General features: G+C 37.2%; 1 long non-coding RNA gene across 1 annotated transcript; it reads right to left on the bottom strand.

The window, feature by feature from the left end:
- Nucleotides 1-736: 736 nt before the first annotated feature.
- LOC309656482 lies at nt 737-4,201 on the bottom strand. The gene is made up of 2 exons (XR_014261401.1): nt 2,651-4,201; nt 737-2,495 (listed from the first exon to the last, which is right to left on the bottom strand). It is a non-coding gene; the product is annotated as an uncharacterized lncRNA (long non-coding RNA).
- Between the last annotated feature and the right edge of the window lie 10,536 nt (nt 4,202-14,737).

Raw genomic sequence — 14,737 nt, 5'->3', positions numbered from 1 at the left:
TTATTCCTAGATTTTTTGATAATGGCCATTCTGACTGGTGTGAGGTGATAGCTCATTGTAGTTTTGAGTTGCATTTCTGTAATAATTAGTGATGTTGAGCATCTTTTCATGTGCCTCTAGGCCATCTGTATGTCTTCCTTAGTGAAATGTCTATTTAGGTCTTCTGCTCATTTTGTAACTGGATTGTTTGTGTTTTTGATATTATGCTCTATGAGCTGTTTGTGTATTTTGGAGATTAATCCTTTGTCAGTTGTTTCATTTGCAAATAGTTTCTCCCGTTCTGAGGATTGTCCTTTTGTCTTGTTTATGGTTTCCTTTGCTATGCAAATCTTTTAAGTTTAATTAAGTCCCACTTGTTTATTTTTGTTTTTATTTCTGGTACTCTAGGAGGTGGAGTTCCCAGGCTGGTCCCCTGCCCTCCCCTGCATTGGTCCTGGGGGCATAAGAGGGAGACCCAGGGAGATTAGGAGAGGAAGGTGGGAGGAGCAGGAGAGGAGCATTTGCCCCGCCCACTGGAGCCCAGGAAGCCTGCTGAGCTCCCAGGTGAGGTCCCCCTCCCTCTGAGACCAGGGGTGGGGGGCATGCCTGGGCCCCTTCTGTTCCTTGAGCCTAAGCCCCACCCCCCACCCCCAGGGCCTTTCCCATCCCTGTGGATCCTAAGCATAGGCCCCACCCACTGCCCAAACCTCACCTTTGCTTAGGTCCCGCCCTCCACAGCCAAGGCTTTTCCACCCCCCACTTTGTTTTTTTTCTTTTCCCTCCTCCTCTTTTTTTACTATTGTGGTACTGATGTACCTTCCAGTTGTTGATTCATCTATATTTTTATTTTTATATTCTTTCTAACATAACTGTTAGTTTCCTAGTCTAATTTTATTTTTTAACTTTTTTTGTTCTTTTTTTTTTTTTGCCACCCCATGAGGCTTGCAGGATCTTGTTTCACAAGCCGGGGGTCAGGCCGAAGCTCCTGTGGTGGGAGCTCTGAGTCCAAACCACTGGACTAACAGAAAACCTCAGACCCCAGGGAATATTCATTGGAATGAGGTCTCACAGAGTTCCTCATATCAGCACCAAGACCTGGCTCTACCCAACAGCCTACAAACTCCAGTGTTGGAAGCCTCAGACCAAACAACCAGTAAGACAGGAACACAACCTCACTCATTAAAAAAAAAAAAAAAAAAAAAAGAGACAGCAAAAAAATATGTCACAGATGAAGGAGCAAGGTAAAAACCTAAAAGACCAAATAAATGAAGAGGAAATAGTCAATCTACCTGAAAAAGAATTCAGAGTAATGACAATAAAGATGATCCAGAATCTTGGAAATAGAATGGAGGCACGGATTGAGAAAATACAAGAAATGTTTAAAAAGGATCTAAAAGAACTAAAGAACAAAAAACAGAGATGAACAACACAATATCTGAAATGAAAAATTCACTAGAAGGAATCAATAACAGAGTAACTGAGGCAAAAGAACAAATAAGTGAGCTGGAAGGCAAAATGGTGGAAAAAACTGCCAAGGAGCAGAATGAAGAATAAAGAATGAAAAGAATTGAAGACAATCTCAGAGACCTCTGGGACAACACTAAACACACCAACATTTGAATTATAGGGGTCCCAGAAGAAGAAGAGAAAAAGAAAGGGTCTGAAAAAATATTTGAAGAGATTATAGTTGAAAACTTCCTTAACATGGGAAAGGAAATAGTCACCCAAGTCCAGGAAGAACAGAGAGTCCCATACAGGATAAACCCTAGGAAAAACACACCAAGACACATATTAATCAAACTAACAAAAATTAAAATCAAAGAACAAATATTAAAAGCAACATGGGAAAAACAACAAATAACCTTATGGGGATTCCTTTGTATGTTATCAGCTGATTTTTCAGCAGAAACTATGCAGGCCAGAAGGGAGTGGCAGGACATACTTAAAGTGATGAAAGAAAAACCTACAACCAAGCCAAAGCCCCCTCCAGGCCGCGTGGGTCCTGGGGGCATAAGAGGGAGGCCGGGAGATCAGGAGAGGCAGGAGGGAGGGGCCCTCTGGGAGAAGGAGCAGGAGAGGAGTGGAGGGCATTTTACCTGCCCATTCAGGCCTGGGGAGATTGCTAAGCTCCCAGCCCCGTCCCCTGCCCTCCAAGGCCCCCCTCCTCCCCAGCCACATTGGTCCTGGGGGCATAGGAAGGAGGAGGAGGGGAGAACAGGAGAGGCAGGCAAGACAAGTGTTCAAATTTCAACTATTTAGTCATCTATATACTCATATTTTCATATTTAAGGTAATATTTTAAAGATGGTGACACTAGATTCACTTTCCTCCTAGGCACTCAAAACTCAACAATACACAAAGCATCTCTGGCATCTGCTCTATGAAATAACAGTAATTTTGTAACTGTTTCAATCAACTGCTTATCTATTAGACTCACAGAAAGTAAAGAGTACTGCATTCTCAGACTAAAAGAATCAGGAAAGAATTTTAAAGTACAATATAATACATTAGTGGCTCTTTAAAATGTACATGGTCATCCATGTACAATGCTTGGTGTCAGTCTATTTACCTCTTGTAAAAATAAAATACATTGTGTGTGTGTGTAAAAAAAATAAAAATAAAATAAAATTCAAATAAATAAATAAATAAATAAATAAATAAATAAATAGACAGACAGACAGACCTCATAATAACATTCCTCTCCAGATTCTCTGGCCCTCACTGAATTTTAACATTTCTTAATTTCATTACAGTCCATTTTAGTGTGTTTTTGTCATATAATTTTTGTTTTCATATATGCTACATTTTTTTTCCTCAACCAAATTATGTTTGGAAGTAGGATATATGTCTTACATAGTCATGCTTTTCCATCCTTCACAGCACTTAGCCTAGTGCATGACACATGAATTGCTTAATTGCTTAATAATTCCCTGAAAATATACTGGTGTTGGGGTTAAAAGTTACCTTAGGGATCATGTACACATTATTCATAAAACATTTGAGTGTTTATTCAGCATGGCATTAAGAAATTGGGCTCTGGAGTTACAGAACATGGCTCTGTCATCCTTAGTTGCATGACTTTAGGCAAGTCTCTGAAGGTTTCTGTGTTTACATTTCACATGCTCTAGAAGGAGCATAATTTACCAGTAGGAAGGTTCCATTATTCATATAATATATGTAAGGTTCATAGAACAATAAATATCTCTTACATGATAAAATACAATAAACATTTCTGTGACCATGGTGATGAAGATGATAATGATGATGTCAGGGACTGAGTACATATAGACAAAGTTGTCTTTCTTTAAAGAAATTTACTGTCTAGAAGTGAGACTAAAATGGAGACCACAAAAGGTGATGCAATGTCATAAGCTATGGTACAAGACTTTGCAGAATAAAGTGGAAGCCTGGGAGAAGGTTCCCTATGGTTACCTAGGGAAATCAGTAAATGCCTCTCAGGTGAGGGTACATTTAAAAGATTCTTTAAAAAAAATAGCACTTTGGCAGGTGGACAGACTGTTAGTCCTTGTACAGTTGGGTGAAATCATTCAACCAGAAAGAACTGTCAGTGCCAAGTATTCAGATTTGGGAGAACATGGGATATTCTGAGATCCAATAAATTAAGTATCACAGGAACATACTTTGAGAAAGGATGTTCTATGAAATTAGACTGAGGTAGGTAACAGGATGATTCTAGTGAAAATAACAAAAACAGTAATAAAAAGGACATAGCTATCATTTTTTTCAAAGTGTTTCTTTTTAATGAAGTATAGTTGATTTACAATATTGTGTTTCAGGTGTCCAGCAAAGTGATTATCTTTTTCAGACTATATGTCATTATAGGTTATTATAAGATATTGAATATAATATCTTGTGCTATACAGTAAATACTTGTTGCTTATCTATTTTATGTATAGTAGTTTGTATCTGTTAATTCCATACTCCTAATTTTCCCCTCCCTCCTTCTCCCCTTTGGTAACCATAAGTTTCTTTTCTATGTCTGTCTGTTTCTGTGTTGTATATAGATTCTTTTGTATTATTTTTAGATTCCACATATAAGTTATATCATATATTATTTGTCTTCCTCTGACTTACTTCACTTAGAATAATATTCCCTAGGTCCTTCCCTGTCGTTACACATGGCAATATTCCATTCCTTTTTATGGCTGAGTAGTATTCCATTGTGTGTGTGTGCATATACATGTGTGTATATGATACATATATATATTATATATATATTATTATTATATATATATATCACATTTTCTTAAGCCTATCATCTGTTGATGGGCAGTTGAGTTGTTTCCATGTCTTGGCTACTGTAGATAGTGTTGCTATGAACACTGAGGTGCACGTACCTTTTCAAATTAGAGTTTTCACTTTTTTTTCTGGATATATACCGAGGAGTGGGATTGCTGGATCATATGGTAGTTCTATGTTTAATTTTTTGAGGAACTGCTTTCCATGGTGGCTGCACCAATTTACATGCCCAGCAACAGTGTATGAGGGTCCCTTTTTCTCAAAACCCTCTCCAGTATTTATTATTTGTAGACTTTTTGATGATAGCCATTCTGACCAGTGTGAGGTGATGCCTCATTGTGGTTTTGATTTGCATTTCGCTAATAATTAATGATGTTGAGCATATTTTCATGTGCCTTTTAGCCATCTGTAATATTTTCTTTGGAAAAATGCTTGTTTAGGTCTTCTGCCCATTTTTTGGTTGGGTGGTTTGTTTTTTTGCTATTGAGTTTTATGAGCTGTTTTTATACTTTGGATATTAACCTCTTTTTTGTTGTGCTGTTTGCAAATATTTTCTCCCATTCCATAGGTTGGCTTTTCATTTTATTGATGGTTTCCCCTGATGTGCAAAAGATTTTAAGTTTGATTAAGCTCAATTTATTTATTTTACTGACCTTAGAGTTTTTATGCCTCAGTCTCCTTGGAGTGGCTATTCTGAATATACCTAGATTTTGACTTCCAAAATCCTAGAGCCTCCTACTTCATATGGCTATCTTGGAAGGCTAGAAGAGAGACTTAATATTTCCTTTCTAGGACTTATCACAAACCTGACATTATATCATATTATATTATATTATGCTATATTAACTTTACCATTGTATTCCTCCTATGATAGCATGTTAAATATAGGTATATGTTAAGAAACATTTAATTGTCTTTATTGTTCACTGTTGAGTCTCCAGAGCATATTAGTTGATCAGTATAATTGTTGAATGAATGAATACATAAATGTGTGGTTGGAAGAGAAACATATCCTTATTTATAAGAATATGGTTTCAGATTCTTGAGATTGCTGTAAAAGAGTGAGGAGTATCAGACCTCCTCAGTTATAATTTAAATGTGCTTCTCATAGAAACAATATCATATATATTAATTATATATTACATATGCTGATAGCCTTTTGTGAGACTTATGGCCTAAGAACACAACTTCTTTTATTTCTTTTATTAATTTTTATTGGAGTATAGTTGATTTACAATGTTGTGTTAGTTTCTGCTGTACAGCAAAGTGAATCAGTTATATATATATATATATACACATATATATATATGTATATATATATATATACACGTATATATATATACACACACACATATATCCACTCATTTTTAGATTCTTTTCCCATATAGGCCATTACAGAGTATTGAGTTCCCTGTACTACACATTAGGTTCTTATTATTTTATTTTATTTTATTTTATTATTATTATTTTTTTAATAGGAACACCAGCATAGAAATCATTTTTTTTAATTGAATCATCTTTTCCCCTTTATTTATTTATTTATTTATTATTTATTTATTTATGGCTGTGTTGGGTCTTCGTTTCTGTGCGAGGGCTTTCTCTAGTTGTGGCAAGCGGGGGCCACTCTTCATCGCGGTGCGTGGGCCTCTCACTATCGCGGCCTCTCTTGTTGCGGAGCACAGGCTCCAGACGCGCAGGCTCAGTAGTTGTGGCTCACGGGCCTAGTTGCTCCGCGGCATGTGGGATCTTCCCAGACCAGGGCTCGAACCCGTGTCCCCTGCATTAGCAGGCAGATTCTCAACCACTGCGCCACCAGGGAAGCCCTATTATCTATTTTATACATAGTAGTGTGTATATGTCAATCCCAGTCCCCCAATGTATCCCTCCCCCCTTTCCCCCTTGGTAACCATAAGTTTGTTTTCTACATCTGTGACTCTATTTCTGTTTTGTAAATAAGTTCATTTGTACCATTTTTTTTTGAGTCCATACATAAGCGATATCATATATTTGTCTTTCTCTGACTTACTTCATTCAGTATGACAATCTCTAGATCCATACATGTCACTGCAAATGGCATTATTTCATTCTTTTTTATGGCTGAGTAATTTTCCATTGTTTATATGTAGCACATCGTCTTTATCCATTCATATGTCGATGGACATTTAGGTTGCTTCCTTGTCCTGGCTACTGTAAATAATGCTGCAGTGAACATTGATGGGCATGTATCTTTTTGAAGTATGGTTTTCTCTGGATATATGCCCAGTAGGGGGATTGCTGGGTCATATGGTAGTTCTATTTTTAGTTTTTCAAGGAATCTCCGTACTGTTCTCCATAGTGGCTGTACTAATTTACATTCCCACCAACAGTGCAAGAGGGTTCCCTTTTCTCCACACCCTCTGTAGCATTTATTGCTTGTAGGTTTTTTGATGATGGCCATTCTCACCAGTGTTAGGTGATACCTCACTGTAGTTTTGATTTGCATTTCTCTAATAATTAGTGATGGTGAGCATCTTTTCATGTGTTTGTTGGCTATCTGTATGTCTTTGTTGGAGAAATGTCTATTTAGATCTATTGCTCATTTTTTAATTGGGTTTTTTGTTTCTTTGAGTATTGAGCTGCATGAGCAGTTGGTATATTTTGGAGATTAATCCCTTGTTGGTCACTTTGTTTGCAAATATCTTCTCCCATTCTGAGGGTTATCTTTTCATTTTGTTCATGGTTTCCTTTGCTGTGCAGAAGCTTTTAAGTTTAATTAGGTATGATTTATTTTTGTGTTTATTTTCATTACTCTAGGAGGTGGATCAAAAAAGTTATTGCTGTGATTTATGTCAGAGATTGTCCTGCCTATGTTTTCCTCTAAGAGTTTTATAGTATCCAACCTTACATTTGGGTCTTTAATCCATTTTGAGTTTATTTTTGTGTATGGTGTTAGGGTGTGTTCTCATTTCATTCTTTTGCATGTGGCTGTCCAGTTTTCCCATCACCACTTACTGAAGACATTGTCTTTTCTCCATTGTATATTCTTGTCTCCTTTGCCATAGATTAGGTGACCATAAGTGTGTGGGTTTATCTCTGGACTTTCTATCCTTTTCCATTGATCTATGTCTGTCTTTGTGCCAGAACCATACTGTTTTGATTACTGTAGCTTTGTAGTATAGTCTGAAGTCAGGGAACCTGATTCCTCCAGCTCTGTTTTTCTTTCTCAAGATTGCTTTGGCCATTCGGGATCTTTCGTGTTTCCATACAAATTGTAAAACTTTTTGTTCTAATTCTGTGAAAAATACTATTGGTAATTTGATAAGGATTGCATAGATTGCTTTGGGTAGTATAGTCATTTTAAAAATATTGATTTTTCCAATCCAAGAACATGGTATATCTCTCCATCTGTTTGTATCCTCTTCAATTTCTTTGATCAGCATCTTATAGTTTTCTGAGTACAGGTCTTTTGTGGCTTTAAGTCGGTTTATTTTCATAGCTATTTTAATTTTTGATGCAGTGGGAAATAGGATTGTTTCCCTAATTTCTCTTTCTGATCTTTTGTTGTTAGTGTATATGAATGTAAGTGATTTCTGTGTATTAATTTTGTATCCTGCAACTTTACCAAATTCATTGATGAATTCTAGTAGTTTTCTGTTAGCAGCTTTAGGATTCTCTATGTATAGTATCATGTCATCTGCAAACAGTGACAGTTTTACTTCTTCTTTTCCAATTTGTATTCCTTTTATTTCTTTTTCTTCTCTGATTGCTGTGGCTAGGACTTCCAAAACTATGTTGAATAATAGTGGGGAGAGTGGACATCCTTGTCTTGTTCTTGGTCTTAGAGGAAATGCTTTCAGTTTTTCACTGCTGAGAATGATGTTTTGCTGTGGGTTGTCATATATGACCTTTATTATGTTGAGGTAGGTTCCCTCTATGCCCTCTTTCTGGAGAGTTTTTTTTTTTTTTTTTATCATAAATGGGTGTTGAATTTTGTCAAAAGGTTTTTCTGCATCTATTGAGATGATCATATGGTTTTTATTCTTCAGTTTGTTAAGATGGTGTATCACATTGATTGATTTGTGTATATTGAAGAATCCTTGCTTCCCTGGGATAAATCCCACTTGATCATGGTGTATGATTGTTTTAATGTGTTGTTGGATTCTGTTTCTAGTATTTTGTTGAGGATTTTTGCATCTGTATTCATCAGTGATATTGGTGTGTAATTTTCTTTTTTTGTAATGTCTTTGTCAGGTTTTGGTATCAGGGCAATGGTGGCCTCCTAGAATGAGTTTGGGAGTATTCCTTCCTCTCAGATGTTTTGGAAGAATTTGAGAATGATGGGTGTTAGCTCTTCTCTAAATGTTTGATAGCATTCACCTGTGAAGCCATCTGGTCCTGGACTTCTGTTTGTTGGAAGATTTTTAATCACAGTTTCAATTTCATTACCTGTGATTGGTCTGCTTATGTTTTCTATTTCTTTGTGGTTCAGTCTTGGAGGATTGTACTATTCTAAGAATTTGTCCATTTCTTCCAGGTTGTCCATTTTATTAGCATGTAGTTGCTTACAGTAGTCTCTTATGATCCTATGTATTTCTGCAGTGTCAGTTATAACTTTTTTCATTTCTAATTTTATGGATTTGAGTCCTCTCCCTTTTTTTCTTGATGAGTCTGGCTAAAGTTTTATCAATTTTGTCTATCTTCTCAAAGAACCAGCTTTTAGTTTTATTGATCTTTGCTATTGTTTTTCTTCGTTTCTATTTCATTTATTTCTGCTGTGATCTTTGATTTCTTTCCTTCTACTAACTTCGGGTTTTGTTTTTTCTTCTTTCTCTAGTTGCTTTACATGTAAGGTTAGGGTGTTCATTTGAGATGTTTCTTGTTTCTTGAGTTGGGATTGTATTGCTATAAACTTCCCTCTTAGAACTGCTTTTGCTGCATCCCATAGGTTTCGGGTCATTGTGTTTTCATTGTCATTTGTTTCTAGGTATTTTTTGACTTCCTCTTTGATTTCTTCAGTGATCTCTTGTTATTTAGTGGCATACTGTTTAGCCTCCTAAATGAGTTTTTGAATAACTGAGGCAAAAGAATGGATAAGCAAGCTGGAAAACAGAATGTTGAAAATAACTGCCATGGAGCAGAATTTGTGTTTGCGTTTTTTACAGTTTTTTGTGTTTGTGTTTTTTACACAAACGAGTTTGTGTTTTTTACAGTTTTTTTTTTTCCTGTAATTGATTTCTAATCTCATAGTGTTGTGGTCAGAAAAGATGCTTGATATGATTTCAGTTTTCTTAAATTTACCAAGGCTTGATTTGTGACCCAACATGTGATCTACCCTGGAGAATGTTCCATGTATAGTTGAGAAAAAAGTAGATTCTACTGCTTTCAGATGGAATGTCCTATAGATAACAATTAAGTCTATCTGGTCTAATGTGTCATTTAAGGCTTCTGTGTCCTCATTAATTTTCTGTCTGGATTATCTGTCCATTGGTGTAAGTGGGGTGTCCACGTTCCCCACTACTATTGTGTTACTGTCGGTTTTCCCTTTTATGGTTGTTAGTGTTTACTTTATGTATTGAAGTGCTCCTATGTTGGGTGCATAAATATTTACAATTGTTATATCTTCTTCTTGGATTAATCCCTTGATCATTCTGTAGTGTCCTTCCTTGTCTCTTGTGACAGTCTTTATTTTAAAGTCTATTTTGTTTGATATGAGTATTGCTACTCCAGCTTTCTTTTGATTTCCATTTGCATGGAATATCTTTCTCCATCCCCTCACTTTCAGTCTGTATGTGTCCCTAGGTCTAAAGTGAGTCTCTTGTCGACAACATATATAGAGGTGTTGTTTTTATATCCATTCAGCCAGTCTGTGTCTTTTGGTTGGAGCATTTAATCCATTTACATTTAAGGTAATTATCAATATGTTATGTTCCTGTAACCATTTTCTTAATTGTTTTGGGTATCATTTTGTAGGTCTTTTTCTTCTCTTGTGTTTCCTACCTAGAGAAGTTCTTTTAGCATTTGTAGCAAAGCTGGTCTGGCAGTGCTGAATTCTCATAGTTTTTGCTTGTCTGTAAAACTTTTGATTTCTCCATCAAATCTGAATGAGATCCTTGCTGGGTAGAGTAATCTTGGTTGTAGGTTTTTCCCTTTCATCACTTTAAATATATCCTGCCACTCCCTTCTGGCCTGCAGAGTTTCTGCTGAAAGATCTGCTGATAACCTTATAGGGATTCATTTGTATGTTATTTCTTGCTTTTCCTTTGCTGCTTTTACTGTTTTTTCTTTGTATTTAATTTTTGTTAGTTTGATTAATATGTGTCTCTGTGTGTTTCTCCTTGGGTTTATCCTGTATGGGACTCTCTGTGCTTCCTGGACTTATTTCCTTTCCCATGTTTGAGAAGTTTTCAACTATAATCTCTTCAAATATTTTCTCAGACCCTTTCTCTTTCTCTTCCTCTTCTGGGACCCCTATAATTTGAATGTTGGTGCATTTAATGTTGTCCCAGAGTTCTCTGAGGCTGTCATCAATTCTTTTCATTCTTTTTTCTTTATTCTGCTCTATGGCAGTTATTTTCAACATTCTGTTTTCCAGCTTGCTTATCCGTTCTTTTGCCTCAGTTATTCTGCTATTGACTCCTTCTAGTGTATTTTTAATTTCAGTTATTGTATTATTCATCACTGTTTGTTTGTTCTTTAGTTCTTCTAGGTCCTTGTTAAGGATTTCTTGTACTTTCTCCATTAGGATTTTGGATCATCTTTACTATCAATCATTACTCTGAATTCTTTTTCAGGTAGATTGCCTATTTCCTCTTCATTTATTTCGTCTTGTGGGTTTTTATCTTGCTCCTTCATCTGAATCATATTTCTCTGTCTTCTCATTTTGTCTAACTTATTGTGTTTGAGGTCTCCTTTCCTCAGGCTGCAGGGTCGTAGTTCCTCTTGCTTCTGGTGTCTGCCCCCAGTGGGTGAGCTTGGTCCAGTGGCTTGTGTAGGCTTCCTAGTGGGAGGGACTGGTGCCTGCATTCTGGTGGGTGGAGCTGGATCTTGTCCCTTTGATGGGCAGGGCTGCATCAGGTGGTGTGATTTGGGGTGTCTGTGGGCTTAGTGTGACTTTAGGCAGCCTGTCTGCTGATGGGTGGGTTTGTGTTCCTGTCTTGCTTGTTGTTTGGTGTGGGGCATTCAGCACTGGACCCTGCAGGCAGTTGGGTAGAGCCAGGTCTTGGAGTTGAGATGGAGACATCCGGGAGAGCTCTTGCCATTTAATATTCCCTGGGGCCGGGAATTCTCTGGTGTTCCCGAATCCTGGACTAGGCATTCCCACCCCAGAGGCTCAGGTCTGACCTCTGGCCTGGGAATCAATACCCCACAAGACACACGGCCTGGCAAAAAAGGGGGGAAACAAAAAGAAAGAGGGCAGGAAGAAAACAAATGAAAACAAACAGACCAAAAAACCCTAAGATAAATAGCAAAGACAAAAACAAGCAAATGCTTGATAAGATTTCAATTTTCTGAAATTTACCAAGGCTTGACTTGTCACCCAAGGTGTGATCTATCCTGGAGAATGTTCTGTGTGCACTTGAGAAGAAAGTGTTTTCTGCTGCTTTCGAATGGAATGTCCTATAAATATCAATTAAGTCTCATGTCTGATGTGTCATTTACATATCAAAGGCATAAGAGAAATACCAATTCCTTCTAGAAAGCTAGCTTAACCAGTTACAAAAGGCTCACTTTGATACAGTAGTACAGCCATTAGAGGCCACTGTTCTCTATATCTCTTGGCAGCTCCCGTTAATCAAGGACAGACACCACAAGACCCCCCACATACAGTGGACAGCCAGCCTGGGATTTCCCCTGAAACTTTTGGGATTACCCTGCAACTTTTGGGCCCCATGTGTCAGTGGGCAGCCACTCCAGGATTACCTCTGCGACTTCTGGGATCACCCCTGCAACTTTCGGGCCCCACATGTTAGTGGACAGCCCCCCAACTTTCCATTCCCCGTCTTGTATTTCCTGATATCTCAGCACTCACGGGAGTTTCTTCGGTCTCCTGGCTGGCTCTGCCAGTTGTTGGGCTGCACCCTGCAGGCCTGCAAGGCCTGTGTTTGCCCAGCTTCAAGACCAAAGAAAGAGTCAGCAACAAAGACATCAGTGTTTTAAAGGATGAGAGAGCTTAAGCATCTGAAGCAAGGTCCTGGAGTGACACCCCACCATGTGCAGTGCATGGTGGGCAGGACATGGTGGCAGTCTTTGCTCTATCATTTGTTAACTTAAGTACTGGGTGTTCATAAGTTATTTCATTCAATCCTAACAATAACCCCGTGAGGGAGGTACTTGATCTCCATCTTACAGAAGGGAATACTGCTTATTGAGACTGAGTGATGTGCTCAGGTTTACACAACTTTGAAGTGATTAGACCCCTTTTTGAACCCAAACAATTTGGTTGGGACACAAAGCAAGGATTATTAAATACAATAAAAAGTTTATGCTACTCAGTGCTAAATTATATAGTAATAGACCATGGGAGGGTTGTGATGTGCTGTTTCCATAATCTTTTCCAACAAAAAAGCCTTTTCAATTTTTTTGAACATCTTATAGCATTACTAATCATTAGAACTTACTTTGGGAAAGTTTGAAGTAAGAAAGTTTGAAGTTGAAAGTATGAAATTTAAATGGAATATGTTGCATACATTTCTGTATCAATAGTTCTTATCAGGGAATGGGAGCCACCCCATCTATTTGAACAGAGAATTCAATATTAAAAAACAACTGGGTATAATGTTGTTAACTAGTAACTGAGAGGGTAAAATGAGAACACTGAAATATGTAAATAACAATTGTGGGAAGCGAGTACTACTACCAAAAAGTCTATGCTACATAGTTCTTAAATAAAATATTTTGCAAAAATTCTGTTAAAAATATCAAGTATTAGAAGTCATTATTTTGGATATTGAATTTTAGTCTTTGCTCAGACCCTTAGATTGGCATCACTTTATGTGATTATAAATCTTGAATATATAATAATAATAAAAATAAAATAATGAAATTGAGGATTTTAGGGAGGTTGACGGTAGAAAGAAAACTTTCCTTCATTTGTCATAGCAGAGAATTACTAAATACTAAATAAAAAATGTGATTTTAAAAAATATAATGTTATCAAGCAAAACTTGTAATTTTCTTAATCAGTTTTCTACAATCTTATATATTGTCACCAATTAATATCTATTTTTCTCTAGAAATACTTATAAGCTGTCCAATAGTTCCTTTAGTTTTTAACTTTTTTCTTTGGCAAATGAAATTAAATTTAATAATTTTATAATGGCTTGAGAAATATAATTGCAGTATTACCCAGTATTTCTAATCATTAATATTTCTACTGGCTTTTTTATATAGAAATGCATCTGGAATGATGTTCTCCAGCTATAAAAGCTTTAAAACGTTTATAAATTATTGTCATTGGCCTGGTTTTTTTTCTTTGTCTTTGAAGATTTTGTGTTGCTTGTATAATTTGCATGGTGAGTATGCATTATTTAATATGCAATACATTTATTTAAAAGACTTCATTTCCAAGGTGGATATTAGGTACCAAAAAAAGTAGTCTGTGTCATGTGTTTTGAGGCTCCATTTGCTAGTGAGAGTGGGCTTTTCCTGTTCTAGCAGGTCTGTTTGTCCAAGGCCCAGGTAGGGGGTCAACCTCTGGCAGCTGCAGGAGACCAGAGTTAGGGAGGCACAAACTCTAAGATTCATTCTTTTATTCATTCTTCCTTTGACTTCAAACCCTCAACAAAATCTTGCATTGTCAATGATATCAACTCCCAGTTCTTCCTCAGGGCTCTGTCTCTGTCTGCATTTAGAGCTCTCCTCACTGCTCTTGGGTGATTATTAATCCCCAGTCAGTGCCAAGGTCTCTAGTTCATCACCACGTCCCACTGAGGGCCACATTCTGTAAGGAGCTCTCCTCCAACGGTAACATTTGGGTTTGTCTCCATCTGTTGTTTGCAGGTTGCTTCAGTGCCCTGATAACATCACACAGGGAACAGTTGAGTGCTGCAACCGGAAGTGGTACACACAAACTTTAGGAGAAAGGGTGGCTTTTATACCTGTTCACGTCTGTGTCTTCTGATGGTGCCTGCCTCGGCATGGTAGCATGATTAGACCCACTGTTCTCTGATACTCACCATAAGAAAGAAAAAGTTTCAGGACTTTTTGGGGGTTATTCTTTTCTCTTCCTATCCTCAACCCACATCCAGAAATGTCTGTTTTACAGAGACAGTGACATGATGATTAAAAACAAAACTAGCATTGGCACTATCCATTATTTCTTTCTTCTGAATCTCTGGGTCACAATTATACTTGGAAGTAGTGTATTACTTGCAAGGCACTAGGGCTTTGCGGTAGAATAAGAAATTCTCCAATCAGGATCAAGTTCAATAAACTTGCTGCAATTAAAATTTTCTGCATCATTGTTGAGATTGCAAAATGGACCCACAACATGTCTTCAAAGGCATTAGGGGCAAAGTGA

This window comes from Balaenoptera physalus (genome assembly GCF_965194825.1).
Source record: "Balaenoptera physalus genome assembly, chromosome: 2".
NCBI classification, from domain to species: domain Eukaryota; kingdom Metazoa; phylum Chordata; class Mammalia; order Artiodactyla; family Balaenopteridae; genus Balaenoptera; species Balaenoptera physalus.
Note: the sequence above shows the minus strand (reverse complement) of the source record. Positions and strands in the feature narration are given on the sequence as shown.